Source organism: Furipterus horrens, unplaced genomic scaffold (genome assembly GCF_987537825.1).
Source record: "Furipterus horrens unplaced genomic scaffold, mFurHor1.1.pri manual_scaffold_11, whole genome shotgun sequence".
NCBI lineage: Eukaryota > Metazoa > Chordata > Mammalia > Chiroptera > Furipteridae > Furipterus > Furipterus horrens.
Window position 1 is genome coordinate 34,429,489 of NW_028327181.1, and position 15,434 is coordinate 34,444,922.

The 15,434-nt window shown below is 49.4% G+C and overlaps 1 long non-coding RNA gene across 1 annotated transcript in view; it reads right to left on the reverse strand.

Annotated features, from left to right (window-relative positions):
• Window positions 1-13,639: 13,639 nt before the first annotated feature.
• LOC149997378 (uncharacterized) overlaps window positions 13,640-15,434 on the reverse strand; it is a 229,057-nt gene continuing 227,262 nt past the window's right edge. The window contains exon 4 of the long non-coding RNA XR_016507261.1: window positions 13,640-13,698. This is a non-coding gene — a long non-coding RNA (uncharacterized LOC149997378). The remainder of the gene's footprint in view (window positions 13,699-15,434) is intronic.

The following is a 15,434-nucleotide window of genomic DNA, read 5'->3' on the forward strand; positions in this document are numbered from 1 at the left end:
AGCAGGGCTTCCTCACCTGGTTCACTGATAAGCCTCTGGCAGGGCGGGCGAGTTGAGGGTGTTCAAAACCTTATGATCTCTGTTTTGGCTTTTTTTGAGAGAAGACCCATAGCTTTCATTGGATTCCATTGTGACTCCAAAAAGGGCTTCTTGTTCTGAGATTATCTGCCGGCTCTTGTCATTGGGAGCTCCTCAGGATGCTGTCTTAGGCCTCCTCCTCCCGCTGTCGCACCTGGAGTCACTGCTTAGCTTACTGTGTGATGAGCTCACTCCCGGCCCCTGGCCACGACTGGCATTGGTGTGGAGCGCTGGCAGAACAGTACATTCCCATTTCCAGCTAGCACCTCTCTTCTGAGGTCCAAGTCTGCAGAGCTGCGGTCTACAACATGGGCGTCTCCAGTGGAAAGCCCAGAGGCACCCCAGCATCAGCACGACGCACAGTGAACACCTGCTTCCACCGAGTCAGTCTCCTCGCTGTAGCCAAGGGCTCTCTCTGACACCGTCCCGGCTCCAAACCCATCAGGAGCGTTCCCTATACCAGGCGAATGTCCAGCCCTTCTCAAATGGGTTCCTAAGGCCCTCTGTCCTCTGGGCCCTGCCTATCTCCCCAGGCTCATTTCTCCTCACTTTTCTCTCTCCTACATCTCATAGAAACATCATGTTTTCTCCTATTTCCTCGACCTACACCACCCTTCCACATTCTCTTTCCCTGGGCCAACTCCTTTTTTTTTTTTTTTTTAACTTCTGTTCTCACTTCAAGTCATGATTTCTTCTAGGAAGGCTTTCCTAACACCCACATCAGGGCACAGGCCCTTGCTAAGTGACCCTATCACACCTCATACATCTCCTTTTTAAGCCACCTTAGGGATGTATTTGATACTTTCAATAAGCGCTTGTTCCTCTGTGTTTTCCACCAGATTCTAAGTCCTAAGAGGCTAGAAACTGCATCTGCCTTGTTCACTGTGTGCACAGCACCTAGATTGCCGCCCAGCACGCAATGAGTGCTCGTCATTGCTGACAGAAAGACACAAATGGGAGGATGAATGAATGGAGGGAGGGAAGTACAGAGAGGGAAGGAGAAAAGAGTGACAAGGAAGACTAGAAGGTGAGAGGGAGGGCAAAAGGGAGGGTGGAAGGGGTTAGTCTTCTCCTTCTGGCAGTCCTTTGTCTTTACTCTAGGGTGCAATCGACATGTATACTAACAGTTTCCTTTCTCCAAAAATACCAAGTTATGGACAGTAAGTCAGGATGAGCCACCAGGCTGGGCTAATGCCTGACATTATTAAACATCGTTCCTACTGAAGAGCCAAGATAGCACCTCACACACTCTGTGTCCTGCCTGGTTCCCAGCATGGTGTCTCGCACACGGCAAGTCCTCAGTCATCACAACAGAAAGTATGGATCGCAGCCTAGGCCTTAGTTCACAACACACTGCCGTACACACTATATCTCATCAATACCAACGGCTGGGAGAGGGGCAAGCAACCAGCAGAGAGGGAGGCCTGTGAGTGACGCTGGAGGAGCAGTGTGCTCTGTGTTAAAATCAGAGCCTGAGCCCAGAGTTCAGCCCCAACTCTATTCCTGACTTGAATCAGCAGTGAATCGTCCTTGATTCGATTTCCCGCTCCGTGAAATGGGAAACAGGCGCCCTGCCTGCCAAGGCTGCCAAGAAGAGATAAGGCTAGAAAAGCACGTGACGAATACTCATGTGCATCTCTCTGGTCAACCTCAGAGGCTTCGATTCAGAAGGGCGCCACTTGTGGCCCCTCTCCACCTTGCAGAGTTCCCAGTTCCAATCCTACTTGTCAGTCCTCCTCCTTAAGAAATCCTCTGCAGCAAGAGATGATAGAAGAGACAGCACACCTGTCACCTCCTGGCAGCTACAGCCACCAGCGCATCGCACGGAAACCCAGCCCGGGGAGGGCTTGAAGCACAACACGCTCTGCTGCTCTCACGCCTGCCGGTCACAGGAGAGCTGACAGCGCAGCCCGGGGCCAGTCACGCGGCGGGGCCCACTCGGCCGCCCTCCTGCTCCACTGGGGGTTTTGCCAGCTGGGTCTGCGGGTTTGCTGATCATATCTGCAGGGGGCACAAAACTGGGAGGCACACACTTTGCATGTCAGGTGACAGAACCCAAGCTCAAAATGGCCAGCAGAATAGAACGCTGATGAAAACCAATACAGAGAAACCTGGGATGGAAGATGTAAAGTCTTAGCTCTCAGATTCAAGAAATCAATAACCCTGTAAATGGGACAGCTGGCTTGCACATATTTACCAAAAGAACAAGACCTGGGCTTTGTTTATTTGTTTTGAACCACAAGCTTGACTTGAGTGAACTGTGACAAACTGCTGCTTGTAAGAAAAAAGGTATGATTTTGGGCTGTCTGTGTTAATAGCAGAGTGTCTGGGTCAACGGAAGGATGGGCCCTCTGACCTTTGCCCTAGACAGACCGATACCAAACACTGTGAACCGCTTGGTCACCACTTTCAGAAGGACAATGAATGACAAACTAGAAAAGGAGAGGGTCTATGCCAGTGAGAAAAACAGAAATCAAATCCTGTAGAAGTGGCTGAGGGGCAGGAAATATTGATCCTAGGATGAACAGAAGATTTGGAAGGATCATGATTATTGACTTCAAGTGTGTAAAGGTCACGAAGAATTAGAAGCCCGCTTCCCTGGGTCCATGAGGGCCAAACCAGGGCCTGCAGAAGGAAGTGATAGGCTCAGATCTGGATACCAGAAGAAATCAAAAACCAGTGCTGCTGCCTCAAAAAGCAGTGAGCAACCTGCCCTTGGAAGGCTTTAAGCAGAGGATGAATTCAGGAGCGAATAAAAACAGAAGAGTCCGTGGCCTCTGCAAGGCACACAAATTACTGAGTTGGAGGAGATTTTCCTAAAACAGCTTTGGCTGAGGTGCTTCAGGAGACCAGGAGGCCTAGTTCTTTTCTTGTCTTAAAATCCTGCTTCTCTGGGCTTACTTCCTGCCCCTTGGCCCCTCTCTGCCCACCTCCATCCCAGCACACCACACAACCGTACAGAGGGCTCAGCTTCTCCATTATCTCTCCCCAAAAGCCTTCATTGCCCCTCGAAAGCAGGTCGGGAGCCCCTTCACTCAGCTCCCTTAGCACCTTTTGGTATCAGAGTAATCACCCCTTTATAGTTACTGCTTATTCGCTTGTCTGATTTCCCTGCTGAATGTAGGCTGGGAGGAGGCGAGGACCTTGTCGGGCTGACTCGTGACTGTATCCACTGCACCGGGCACAGGGCGTGGTGCACCCAACCTGAAACAAATATTTCCGAATACATAAATGTGTGAATTAATTGGATAGAATCAGATGCTAGGACTTCCAAGCTTCTCATCCTTCCAGAACCCACCTTCTCTCTCCTCTGGCTACATGTCAGCTTTGAGGCTTTTCTGCCCTGTCTCGGGCTCTGGGGAGGAAACTCCTTCTCTCTCTAACCCCAATAGGCCTTCCATAGCGTCTAGGTTTGTTATAGCTTCCCATTCTGGCAATGGGCATGTTGGGGTGTCTTTTCCTGGAAAACAGTAATGATCAATTTGTTTGACATGGTTTTGCCATGTGGATAGAAACTGGTAAATATTGTCTCTGAGGCCCCTTTCTGCCCTGAAATCTCGGTCTGGAAGAGTCTGTCCTTCTGAACATGGGACATCCTGAGAGGCCCCTGGAGTAGCAATGAGCCCTATTCCAGGGTGTGACTCAGCAGCACACCCACCCCCAGGCCCAGAGGCATGAGCCACCCATACCAAGACATGAGCCACCCATACCAAGACAAGTTTACTCTCCCTCCTAGAAACCTTGCCGTGGCAGGGACAGGTGAGAGGCCCCGGAAGGTCTCTAACTTCAGACAGCCGATAAAGTGTGAACATTTGCCCCAACTTGGCCAGAACATTGAGAAGGTTAAGACCCAAAGAGTTAAATGCCTTTGCCTTGCTCTTGAAATGTTCGCTGTTCTCAGGTGTTAACAATTGCCCTTAAAATGAACATTTTATAACTCTTTTGTGTGCCCTCTGCCTCTACTGCTGCTATTGCTGCTATTAATATTTAATGTCTCTTGAGGAAGGCACACTTTCCTGACACAATAAGGTCTGAAGCAGGATTCATCTGAGAGACTGACCTGGAGCTCACTGCTTCCTGAAGCTCAGCAGGGCCTACCCTGGGCTGGAATGAGACAGTAGGGCCCTGGGGTGGCTGACTCTTCCTTCCCACCTCCCGGGGGCATCGGGGAATGGCTGGGAGGCTGTGTGTTCAGGCTCCGCCCTGTCCTCAGGGAAAGACAGTGCTGGAGTCTGCTAGAGGCTGCCAGTTTCTTTATTTACTCATTCCTTTACTCACTGGGCCACTGGGCTGCTGGCAAAGAGGCCTCCAGGCACACAAATAGATTTTAAAATAATACAAATCATTAACGTTTAAAATGGTAATGGGGCAACAGTTCATTCTTTTCTTGCAGGAGGTGGTAAACCAGCTCAGAGGAGCCAGAGTGGGTTGGGCAGGGCTCCTTCTTTAGGCATAAGACCTTCTGGGGCGGAGCCTGGAGGTGCGCCCTCTTCATTGGAGAAAGGCCAGGTGCTTTCCAACTTGCGTAGCAGTGATGAGGAGAAAGGGGCCCACACACCTGAAACTGGGGGCCAATTTGCCTGTCTAGAAGGCCGGACTCAGAATCAATATGTACTCGGTCACTGGGGGGCTGGAGGGAAACAATGCAGTGTATCAAAGAGCCTCGGTGGGCCCCAGAAGGCCTCTGCAGCATCTTGACCTTTGTCATCAATAAGCCATGTGGCCTTAGCCAGACCTCTTAACCTCCCTTCAGCTCGGTTCAACTCAGTTTCCTCCTCCGACAACAGAATAACTTAATTTTAGAGCTGAAAGATGCCCCAGAAAATGCCTAGTCCAATCTCCTCTCTGTACAGATAACCTCCACATTGCTCTAAGGATTGATTGGAACACAGGACATCTGTATTTGTGGATTCACGACTTAAGGCTTGACATGTGGTCTTCGCTTCACCTGGTTCTTTCTGCCTTGCCACCTACAAACCAGCTGCAGGCAACTCTGAAACCGAGGCACAGAGTTCTTGTTACTAATCACAATGCTTTGCGTGTGTGCAATTACTGCTCAGTTTTCAGAGCAGCCTTGCCTGCTTTATCTACTTGATTCCTGTGAGTCGGGCAGGGGTATCAGTGTAGTAGATAGTTGGGAAAATGCAGACGGAAAGGTGAATGCTAAGTCTCATGGATCCTTAGTGGCCAAGAGGAGACTTGAACCCTGGTCATTTTACTCTCTGTCCAGGACTCTTTCCTACAGCACTCTGCTGTCTGTTTGTTTGTTACAGAAGCTGAGACTCTGGCATAATCAGAAAACCTAAAAGAGCCTCTAAAAAGAAGGAGCTTTGGGAAATCGGTGAACAGTTGTCAAAAGCATCCTGTATATTGAACAAATACTTGTAGATTTGCCTATTTGCAGGGATAGTCAAAAGCACTGTATAAAAGTAAAGTACAGTTATTACCATTAAAAACATTTGCATTTCCCCACATTGCAAGGCCAGAAGACATCAGCCCCTCAGGACTCCTATCAGACTGACCTTTTATTTTCCATGAGCTAGTTAGCAGTTGCAGAGACTCCCTGGTAGAAGGTGAGGAGAAGGGTTGGGGAAGTGAATTCTCATTTCAGATGATAACACATTTAGTCCTAAATTTCTGGAAACAATTATCCCCTCCCTTGCAGGTACCATGTCTTATTTGTCCTCTTACATCCAGCACCTGACACAACCCATGGCACAGAGTAGGTGCTCACTGAAGGTCAACGGAACTGCTGCACTTGACATTCTAGACAGGAGGTAAGAACTACAGTTGGGTCTCAAACTTCAGAATTCCTGTGAATCACTGGGGTAGCTGTTAAAACGCAAATGTCCAAATCAGAAATTCTAGATTCAGTAGGTCTGAAATCTGCATTTTTAATTACTTCTCCAGGTAAGATTCTAAATGGTGATCCTTGGCCATCCCTTTGGAAAATATGCCTCAGAAAGAACTCTGAGTGTCCAAGCTGGCAGATCTCCCTGTGGGCTGTTTATATACCTTATGTCCACACACTTCACCCCCAAGCTCTAGGGTTTCATAAGTATCCCCAAGTCAGCCCAGGAAAGGGCACGCATGACTCTGTTCATGATTTTGAGCCAGAAGCCAGCTGGCTTACTGGAGTCCCAGGAGCACAAAAGCCAGCCTCCCTCGGTGCAGGAGACGGAGAGTGGGAGACAGAGGAGCAGGCTCCGTGGGTGCACTCCTGGGTGTGCTGGGCAGAGCACTAGCCTGATGCGAAGGGAAGACCACCCTGTGCTGCGCGGGAGGAGGAAGATCAGGACAGCGAGCTTAGTGACGCCTTTCTGGCACAGCACAGCGGAGAGCAACTGACCTTTAGAGGGGCAGCTTCATTTCTGGAACAAGCTGCTCCCCTGCCTTCTGGAGCCTGTTCCTGTTCCCACAAGGAGCACCAGGTGAGGGGCACCTACCTGGATGTGTCTCTGCTCCAGGACCCAGATATTCAAGAGGAAACCCCCAGCAGCAGCCCATTGGCCTGCTGCTGGGGCTCTGCCTCTGAGTGCTGCGGTCATGGTCCCCCATGATTACTCAGCAGACATTTCTGCTGAGGGCAGGGATGGGGAGACTCAACACACACAGATCCCACTGGTGTTTTTCTCACAAAAGGTCTCTCAGATTTATCAAAGAAGTAGATCAAAAGCTTTGTTCCCCTCCCCCCCACACACACACCTGGAGCAGAAACATGATTCCTGTGCAAGAGGCAAGATTCACTCCTTCAGTACCTGGCTCTTTTATTCATTATCACATCAAGTCCCTTAGAGTTCTGAATATGCTGCCACGTCCAGGTATGGCTCTTCCTTCTCCATGGTTCATGCGGAGACTGCATTTTCCAGAAATGGACACAACAATTTCTCCCATCCCATGTGTTCTTCTAATGAGGTGACTCTGGAATACCCTCTACCCCATTGAGAGGTGGGGGTCTGTGACCCTTCCTCTGGAATCTAGGTGGGCTTGTGACTACAGTGGAAATGAGACTATATGATTCTTGCTGGGTCAGTCAAAAAGGTAACACAGCTTCTGCACAGTTCTTTCCAGTTGCTCAGTCTTGAAACCCAGCCACCACACTGTGGGGAAGCTCCAGGGGTCTGATGCGCAGCCCCAGGAGAGCTCCATGCAGAGCGGAAGAGAGGCTCCAGCTCTGAGTTCTAGCTGAACTTCAGCCCCCACCCAGCACGGACTTGCCAGCAATGCATGTGAGCCAACTTGAAGTAGATCCCTCAGTTTCACCTTCCCCAACCCCAGCACCTCCAGCCCCCAGTGGATATGACATGAAACGGAGATGAGCCCTCTGAACCCTCCCCATTAAGCCTTGCCCCTATTGAAGATTTGTGGCTAAGGACTTCAAACTAGCGATTCTTCACAGGAGCCCTATGAGGCTTTCTGGAAACTTGGGAGACATGTTGTCCTCCACATATAGTAATGCCCATGCATTTATTATTGAAATATATACATTTCATTACATTACTTTAATTTATCCTTTACGTTATGTTTAGGACATTATACATTTTTAAATCATGTGTGCAGAAAAGTTATAGTATCTCTGCACTTCACTTTAGGATAGCAAAGTGGGCTTTTTGAAAATACTTGTTATAAAATAGACTGGACTGAGTTGAGAAACACCTCACTGTACAAGGCCCGAAAGCACAAGTGATGTCACATTAGCCCTGGCCACACCCTCTCTGCCCTACCTCAGGGTGCTGGAAGGAGAGAGGGTGGCCTGGAGCCAGAAGAGCATGGGGCGGGGCAAGAGCTGAGACCCCTGTCAAGACCACTTGGGACTCTCAGTCACCACTGCCGGTCCTTCCCAGAAGGACGAGCGCTGACCACACAGCCTGACTCCAGCATCACGCACTATAAGTTATGCCATGGGAGTATGCAGTGGCCAGCATGCCTTCAGCGTCTATGGTGCTGCTTTCTCCTTAATAACCAATTAGACCTTATTAGCTCTCCTCTCATTTATAGGACAAATCACAGAGGGGCTCCCAGGGCCACTGCCCCACCTTAGTGAAGCAGGCAGCCCAGCCCCTTCTGCTGGTGAGCCTGCTATTGAGAGGGCTCCAGGAAGGCCACCCAGGAGGCCCTCAGGGAGAGAGGCTCCAGTCTGCTGGGTGTAGGCCTGTGAGTACCATGGGCTCAGCTCCTGCCCATCCCAGGGAGCAGGGCCCTGTGCATGGGTGAGGTCCCTCAGGCCCATTGGGTGTTATCACCTCAAAGTGCTCCTTCTACAGCTGCACATAGCTGGGTCCATGGGTGTGCCTGGTCTGCCAACTCACCAGGCTGCCCTGCCAAGGACACTGCAGTTCACCCTGGCCACCAGGGGCATTGGCCTGCTGCTGCTTCAGCTCCAGACAGGGCCTCAGCCATGCGCTAAGGAGGCAGCGTTGCCAGGCTCCACCTCCAACGCTGCCACCTTCCAGACGTGGGAGGCAGTGGGCAGGTCAGACCCCACATGCTGACCTCTCTTCCTCTTCTGCATAAATGAAATTTCTGACAAGCAAGGCCTCAAGAGCTCATCTCTTGATATGGCCAAAGAAACCTCTCTCTTGCTTTGCAATTAGACTAGAATGAGTCTTTCTCACTGGGGCCTGGGTGAAACGGTATATGGCAAGACGTGGCAACCACGCTGCCCGAGGAGGGACCAGGAAGGAAGGCTGATGCCACGATGGGCCGCACGGGATGGGGCAATGTGGCTCCACTCACAAGCGCAGGCCCACAGGGAGCAGAAGGGCCCTGGCCTGTGTCGCAACTGGCCGACTCACAGCTGGGACCGCAGCTCAGGGCCCAGCCTGCATGAGGGAACCGCGCCCCAAGACCCTGGAGCAGCCAGGGAGCTGGGCTGAAGGCATGCTTGGCCAGGGGTCTCTGGGTCTTCTCCCTTCAGAACCTGGGGCCTTTGAAAAGGGTGAGAAGCAGAACTGACTTCAGCTGAGGCCCAGGACTTTTTCTACCCTCCTCAGTGCCCTGGAGAGGAAAAAGAAATAAAGTCCCTGTGAGCAAGCCTGAGGATGACCAAGGAGGAAGAAGCAGAGCTGCTGAAGGGAGGAAGTGAAGAGCACTGGAGGCTACAATGCTCTTTCTCTGGCTTTTTTTTTTTTTTTGTAAAGGGAAACATGTTAAAGGGCTTAGGTCTAATAAGGCCACTGACAGAAAACTTGCCCTGGGGGTGTGGGGCTGGGAATGGCTCTAGTATGCCCTTTCTCCCCGGTCTCCCACTAGCCCGCCGCAGCCTGCACCTCCTGCACCACACAAGCCATGAGGCACACTCCAAGAAGCTGGCGTTGGATGGGAGGGACCTCAAAACCCCACAGATCTCTGATTCTCATACTGTGCTCCCCAGAACAGGACCCTCAGGGGCCACGGCTGGGTGTTGGGGGGTGGGTAGTGAGCCCAACCTGCAGGTCCCTGATGCCCTGCTTCTCCCAGAGCAGCTCAGTTTCTACCAGTTGGATTCTGGGAGGGATTTTACTTGAACGAAAGATTTAACCACTAAAAGTAAGTCTGGAGACCGTTGATTTAGTCTGATGCTCTCACTGTACGAGGCGGGCCTCTGAGACTCTGCCAGGTGAAAGAGCTTGTCTTAGTTTGCTCTGCAAACGCATGACAGATCTAAGGCTTGAGCTCAGGTATGGCATTAAGTCCACTCTTCTTTTCCCTATACCTCCACCCAGTTATTTTCTCTCCTGTCCAGGTTTCTTTGCTAGCAATGCCGAAGTTGTCCTTCCAGTCAGCCCCTCCCTGCTGTCCGGCCTGCACACTCAGCTGTCAGCCCACCACACCCACCGTTAACCCTCTGCCCTTGCTGGGTGTCCGCTCTGTGGGCGGCCCCTCCCGGCGCCCAGTCCCCCAGTAGCAGCCCCAGGACCTTTAGAGGAGAGAAGGGAAGTTGGGCCGACAGAGGCAACGGTGCTAGCAAATCCGTCTTACAGCTGAGCCTGTGCTGCTTTTCCTCGGGTTCCGCACTTGACTGCGGTGCTGGGAGTGCTACTGGAAGGCTCCTCCTGACCCAGCCACGCAGGCACCCAAAGTGGAAGGAGGGAGAGAGCCTTACTCTCTCCTTCATGTTCCCCACCTGCCCCACCCCATCAGTGGCCAAATCCTACTAAGTTCACCTCCAGAATGACATTTTACTCCTTCTTCCCTCCTCTATGCACTCTCCAAGCAAGGCCCAAGCCTCCTCACTCCTCCCATGTCAGCTCTGGGGAGCAGTGACCCCATCTTTCTTTTCTGCCTCAGTATACCCAGGACTCTCCATGCACTGGACACAAACTAGGTACTCAGTTAATATTTAATGAAAGGATGAGTAAGCAAACTCGGAGATGGACGGATGGCTGCATGGATGGGTGGACAGACTACTGCAATAGTCTCTTAACTGCTCTCTTTTTAAAGTTTGATGTTCCCCAATATGCCCTCCAATCTACCATTACAATGACTTACTTAAAATGTAAATTGGAAAGGCACTCTCCTTACTGAAAGGCCCTCTTCAAACTCCCAAACAAGGTTCATGCGCCCTATCCTGGCATGCAGGGTCTTCACGACTGGGCCTATGTTCTTCTGCAGTCTCACCTCCCCAACTTCCCATCTGCCCCACTTGTACTTCTCCTTTGGAACATCCTTCTCCTTCGTCTGGCCCCCTTTCACTCTCCTTTTAAGCTGTGCTCAGGGCACATCAACCTTAAAAACCATTCCTGCCTCCGCAGCCCCTGTTCTAGGCTGGTTAGTACCCGGCCGCTGGTCCAGAGTGCAAACCGCTGCCCCTGCAGGTGCCACCTGGCTTCTCACAACCTGTGAGTCCTGCCCCCGTGACATTGCCCATTCCTTGAAAGCAAGCCCCGGTTCTTACTCAGCTCTGCCTCCCCATTCCCTGCACAAAGACCAGCACAACAGCATAAGTGAGTCTAGAAATTAGCAAATGTGCCCCCACAGAGCTAATTCTGAGAAGCAAATCCTCCTCAGAAGTCTTCCTGAGCTGAGCGTGCTCTGGAGGAAACTGTTTTCTGGCCTCCCCCAGGCCACGGCAGGCACTGGCCACCTCCACTTCCTGAAAGCCAAGCTTTCCCATTGATACTTTCGGATGGGGGCATTGCTCTTGTGTGTTTGCCTTTACGATGGGGTCAGGCAGGGATCGCAACAACATGTGGTAGGCCCCTTCCCACCCCCTGCTAAGTAACAGAAGCAGCCCCTCACACCAGCTACTACTGAAACTTGGCTAGTGTCCCATGTCGTATCATCACATCTCTCTGATGCCTGGCTGGTCTCAGAGAGGGGTGGGACAGGAGGTCACCCACAGAGGGGACATGCTCAGCCCAATCCAATGCAGGCGTCCTAAGAGGGTATTCTCACAGCAGCCCTGCTGCACAGCAGGAAAGGGCGGGGCGGAGCTTCATCCAGTGGGAAAAATTCCCAAGCTCCAGGCTACGGAATGGTCCCTTCCCAGCTCCGCAGTGACAGCAGGGCTGCAGTGAGCCCAACATGTCCCTTAGGCTAGTGGCAGGGGATCTGAGGGTACATGGGTCCCACTAAACAAGAGGCAGAACATAAGCTGAGTTCAGGAAAAAGGGACAAGGGTTTGAATTAAAGCAAGTGAGTTGCTTTTTGTTTGTTTGTTTGGGGGGCTTTTTGTGTGTGGGGGGGGGGGATGTTGTATGTTTTTCTATCAGACCAAACAAGAAGAAGCCACTAGTCCCCAGAATCTGGATGCAATGAAGACACAGGAAACAGAGTTCTAACCTTAGTGCTTCTCTAAGTTCTCCTGCTGTTCCCTTTGCAAAATTCTCTCTCCTACTTTCTTTAAAGTGAGTGCATAACATGGAAAGAAAGACTTTTGGGGGTCTCACAGCCTGCATTCAAATACCAAATGTGCCATTTATTAGCCTTATAATGTTGGAAATGCTATTTCACAATTTTGAGCCCTGGTTTTCTTAACTGCAGAAAGGGGACTATATTATACATCTCTCACACATATGTGCAAATGTCAGGAAGTGACATATGTGTCTCACATAAGTCCTGTCATGACACAGGTACTCAGTATCTGTTAACTCCCTCCTCCTTCCACTCTAAGTCTCCCTAGCCTTGGCTTCTATGCTGTCCAGAACACCTACCACCCAAGCATGATGAGAATATGCCCATTCCTTGGGAAGGTGACATTTAGGGTCAATGATTTGGGACCAATTAGGCAAAGGTAACATGAGGAACACAAGAGTGCTTCATCAAGGAAAGAAGCAAAGAGTCTCCCAAACAGGAGTCCTTGACTGCGCCATATACAGGTCACTCTTGAGACACATTCTGAAATCTGGGCCTTCTTGCTCTTACAAGAAGCCAAGGAGGGAGACTGAAGATATAGGAAGGTAATAAAAATGACTTAAGGAATTAGAAGCCTTGGCCTATAAAGGGAGGTTAAGGGAACATAATATGTGGAAACCAAAGAAGCAGAACCTATGTGAACATGAAAACGTCCCATAAATATGTGAGACAGAGCCACATAAAAGAAGGGCAAGAGTTATTTCAGGCAGCTTGGGATGGCATTAAAAGAAGAAATGCCCTGAAACTAAAATAAAAGAAAGTTAAGTCTGGGCCTGGGGAACATTGGCTGGTGAAGATGGTGGAGAAAAAACACCTGGCTGTTGGTGCAATGTCACAAGAGAGCAAAGCCACAGGTCCCAGGGCTGTCGTCTCATCTCTGTTTGGGGAGCCCATCTTGACCACTCAGGAGATATTCTCATTTTCATTAAGCCTCTGTTTTGGGGCATCCAATTCATAACAGGCAGGGTGTTGGCTGTGGCTGCCCAGCTGCTTGGCTGCCCATGTTCAAGTTCACTCTTGAAATAAGGAGAGACAAGTACAGCCAACTCTTGGTGGTGTGCTTGGCTCAGATGGCTGAAGCATGAGGCCACGAGGCCAAGGTCACAAATCTGAGCCCTTGTGGGCTCTGTCAAGGCTTATAGTAACAGAATGTGGCTGGACAAGTAGAACAAATGTGCTTAAGAGCCTCACACAAAAGACCACTCCCAAACATGGTACTGCAGAGCATTACAAATGAACACTACCCATAAACATCTTAACACTCTCAGCAGTGAGCATTTTTATCTATTACTTCAACAGCAGTCACTAAAAGCACTCACATGCAGGGTAACAAGTGGGGGAGAAGATGATGCCTGAAGGCCTCCGGGCTTTGACCATGGCCTGAGAAGGCAACTGTGTTTCTGCATTTTGGATCTGGAGTGATTGAAGGAAGAGCCCTATAGTAGCAGCAGCTGACTGTGAGCCTTTCCTAACTATTTTCACAGATCTGATACCAACCATAAATCACTTTTACAGTCCTTCTCAAACCTCACATAAAATTTATCTTGCTTTTTGCCTGAAACTGACTAAAAAAACATTTTAATTACAATAAGAGACACCTAGAGCCAAACATATGGAAAGCCCATGCAATACTCATTTATTGTTTCAATCAATAAACATTTAGTGAACCCAAGAATGCACTGTAAGAGGCGAGACCGCAAGATGAACGAGGCATTCTCTCTGCCATCAAGGACTTTGTCCAGTTGGGGTGTGGGCTGCTCCCAGCAGATAGAGACAGAAGAAGATCTAAGATAGGCAGAATGTGAGTTATTTTAACAAAGTGGTAAACTATTTGGCAATTCAAAGGAGAAATAAATCGTTCTGACAGGGAGAGTCACGCAAGTTTTCAGAGAGGAGGGGACATGTGAAGAGTAAAGAGTAGAGTTTCATCAGGCAAAGAGGGCAGGGAAGGGCATTTCAGGGCCGAGAGATGCCATGAACAGAGCCATGGCGGTAAAACAATGCTGGTTATCCACAGAAACATTCAGTGGTCCAATAAAACTAGAAAACAGGGGTGAGGGCAGGGTCAGGGAGGGTATAGAGGAAGATGATGAAAGGAGAGTAGCTTATAATTAGGGCTTAGTGCATACCAACGATTTTGTACTTTATAAACAAAAAAAACCCTAAGAAGTTCTTGAGTTGTGATCAACAAGGGCAGGTCAGTATGTTAGGAAGAAAACACGGGTTCACCGTGCACGATAGACTCAAGAAACGAGAGATGGGAGGCAAGCAGCAGGCTCTTGCCAGGTGAGAGGTCATGAAGACCCAACCAGGCAATGGCAGAAGTAGCGGCAGCTCCCTGTTTCTGTGGAATCGTGTTTGTGATCACGATACAAGGTGGGCAAAAGTAGGTTTACACTTGTGAGTACACAAAATACTGTTTATTCTTGTATTATTGTTTATTAATTATTGTATTATTTTCCATAGGAACAACTGTAAACCTACTTTTGCCCCCCTTGTATTGCAGCAGCACATTTCCTTACACTGTTCCTTCTACTTGGAATGTCTTCCACCACAGATCTCTGAAAGCATTTCCTGGCCGACTCAACCCCTCTCCCTGCTCTGTGCTTCCAATACAGCAGAAGCCTTCTTCTGTACTTCCCTGGCACAACTGCTGTTAATCATCTGCTTATTTAGCCTCTACCATCAGACTATAGAGCTCTTAAGAGTAGGACTTTGGTCCTCTTTAATTCTGTATTCTCAGGACCTAATCCAGACAGGCTATTCAGAAAGGGTTATGTGGTGGAAGGGAACGGCCCCGAAGTACTCTCTGTGCATGTAATTTCTTTCTTTCATACCCACACACATAAGCACACTCCACTTTGGTAAACATATGGGCCAGTCCCATATATTGCCTCCCCCATTCCACTCTCATTCTGAGCTCATCACCCTATTTCTAGTGTAAATTATCCTAACTAGCCTTTTTCAACACCATTAAAATATGCTAAATTATTTTCAGCCCTCATGTAAGACTCTGTATTGGGTTATCTGGGCTGAAATATAATGTTTACCAATATCAGAACGCTGCTGCTCACCCAGGGGATTACACTCTGACAAAATCATTAGAAAGCTGATGGAGTAAGCTTGCTGAACACTCATTCCTTAGCCTAATAAATGCCTTCCTCCCAGGCCCTAGTTACAAGCTATCCATTTCCCTGCCTTCTTGCTGGCTGGACAGCCCAGAGACTCTAGTCAATTAAGGACAGTTCACCCACAGTTGGCTGGGCCACCTACCAAGACACCATCCTAAAAAGTACGTTGGTATATCTGTGTCTTTTATATGTTAATAATAATTTATATGTTAATAATTTTATATGTTAATAATTTCCACTTGGGGAAAGATGGAATAGTTTGTGGCAGATGAATACTTCCACTGAAAACAACTAGAAATGACAGATAAAATACTCATTTGTTTTAAGTGATCATAGACCTGATGGCAACAAGGATCAGAGAAGATATAATTCCAGAGAGGAGAAAGTGAG